The sequence below is a fragment of the Bubalus kerabau genome, chromosome 15 (genome assembly GCF_029407905.1).
Source record: "Bubalus kerabau isolate K-KA32 ecotype Philippines breed swamp buffalo chromosome 15, PCC_UOA_SB_1v2, whole genome shotgun sequence".
Classification (NCBI taxonomy): Eukaryota; Metazoa; Chordata; class Mammalia; order Artiodactyla; family Bovidae; genus Bubalus; species Bubalus kerabau.
In genome coordinates this window covers 17,643,989-17,646,442 of record NC_073638.1, presented here as the reverse complement: position 1 = coordinate 17,646,442, position 2,454 = coordinate 17,643,989, and positions in this window count along the sequence as shown.

Sequence of the window (2,454 nt, the reverse complement as noted above, 5' to 3'; positions counted from 1 at the left end):
GGGGGCTTCCCCAGTCTCCAGGGAGGGTCCCAATCAGCTCCTAAATGCATGCTAAATTCTCGTGTCATCCTTCATAAGAGCCAATTCTTCTGTGACCATCTTTGGTTTCTCCATAACTTCATTTTGAGTAATTGTCCTTATACAGAATAGTTCTTGTCCTATTTTAACACTTTCTGCATTGATGTCTAATAATTTATGATATATGCCAGTCTTCTCTTACTTACTGGGTTTTTCAGCTTTTATCTTCCACAGTAATTTAAAATGTGGAAGATAAAACCTGTGGCGGATTCATTTTGATATTTGGCAAAACTAATACAATTATGTAAAGTTTAAAAATAAAATTAAATCATGAAAAAAAATAATAAAAATAAAAAAATAAAACGTGGAACTCCTTTTTTCATTCCACTGGCATTTGGATTTAGCATATTTATGTTTTTTACCCCTACCTTCCCTTGCTCTTTAGTCAGTCCTTAATCATTTTTTAAAAATTTAACTTTCATATTCCAAAATTCATGATTACTCTCTCCACGTGCTGGTATAAAACTCTGGCATTTTTGAAGGCAACAGCAGAGTACTATATTTTCTAAGCTGCTGCATGCCTTGATACTCCTTCTAGCATCTTCATCACTCTTATTCCATTAAAAATATGCAGACGTTGTTCACTTGTCTTCTGATAGTTAATATATTAGAAACAAGGAGTAAGCCTTCCAATTTTTCTACCTAGACGTCCGAAGAATTTTTTCTTTACTATGTTTCCCCAGAACATTAACATTTCTGTTAATTTTGTTAATGAAGTTGTTCTTGTTCAGTCACTAAGTCATGTTTGACTCTTTGTGACCCCAATGACTACAGCGCACCAGGCTCCCCTGTCCTTCACTGTCTCCCAGAGTTTGCTCAGATTCATATCCACTGAGTCAGTGATGCTATCTAACTATCTCTTTCTCTGCCAATCCCTTCTTTGGCCTTCAATCTTTCCAATCATCAGGGTCTTTTCCAAAGAGTCAGCTCTTTGCATCAAGTGGCCAAAGTATTACAGCTTCAGCCTCAACATCAGCCCTTCCAATGAACATTCAGGGTTGATTTCCTTTAGGATTGACTGGTTTGATCTCTTTAGTGAAGACACCTTAATGGAACAAAGCCTTTTAAATCTGCCCAATTAGTAAAAATCTTAAGTTTTTATCTTATATTAATTACTGCTTTAGAGTACCATTTATTTTTCTTTTTTAATAAATACCATTTACTTGTTGGTCCTTTATCTTTATTTTTCTTTCATTTTCTTTTCCCCCAGATTTAAGAGAGTTTTGCAGGTGTTTTCCAGATGACTGACTTTTGGATTCAATGTTAATTATGCTTATCTTCAGTGAAGTATTCTATATTTGTTTTTTCCCCCCATGTATTTTACCTAGTTCCTGTTATAGTTAGGACAGATACTTATTTGAAAGTACTGAGAAGACAAACATAGTGAATTAAGAACTTGAGCTCTGGAGTAAGACTGCTTGGAACTGAATCCATCTCAGCTACTTACCAGGTAGTTGACCTTAGGAATTCCATTTTACCACTCCATGCCTCAATTTCCTTATTTATATAGGAGGGATAACAATGGTACCTACCCTATTGAATTTTTGTAAGGATTAAGGGAGTTAATACAAATAAGGCCTCTAGGTCAGTACTTAGCACACAATGATATACAAAAGGGAGCTAGCTGTAACTACTACACAGAAATTTTTGAAAGCAGCCTGTCATAGTCCTAGGAACAATATTTTTCCATATGTTATCTTTTTGTTTCTTCAAAGATAAGGAGTCACTGTTAATTACTTGCCATGAGAGATCTGTAATACCACATTTCTGTCCCCTCAATCATCCACTATTGTCAGTATGAACTTGGACAGAAGCTTTCCCTTCTCTGAACTACAGCTGAGGTTGGTGTGCATAGACCCTGCCTACAATGTGTTTTGTTTTTTTTTTTCTAGATAAGATGCAACTCAGGATACTTATGCTGCATTTTTTTTTTCTGCTTAAGAACAGGCATTGTAGCATCCTGAATATGACAATCTCTTCTCTTCATAAATCCATTCAGTTGAGCAATTTAGTTTCCACCTTCTTTCCCACTCTCTGTGCTGCTGTAGTAATGAAAACAAAATCCCTAACCTCACCCCCAACAAATTCTGAATGATGAGCTTATGAGAAATTGCACCCACTTCAGACCTGAGCACATGGGTTCCTCTTATTTCTAGCAACACTACACACAATGTCTTTGGCTTCTTGACTAACAACATAAGACATCCCTAGTTTGCACAGAATAATTACTCTCACTTTGAAGAGTCTATTAAATCTAAATTAGTGACAGGTAATATTCACTTAATCTTTAACAATCTTCAGAAATGTAAATTAAGATTTATTCTCTAACATGGAAGCTTCTACTTATAAGTCACTAACATAATCAATCATGCACAA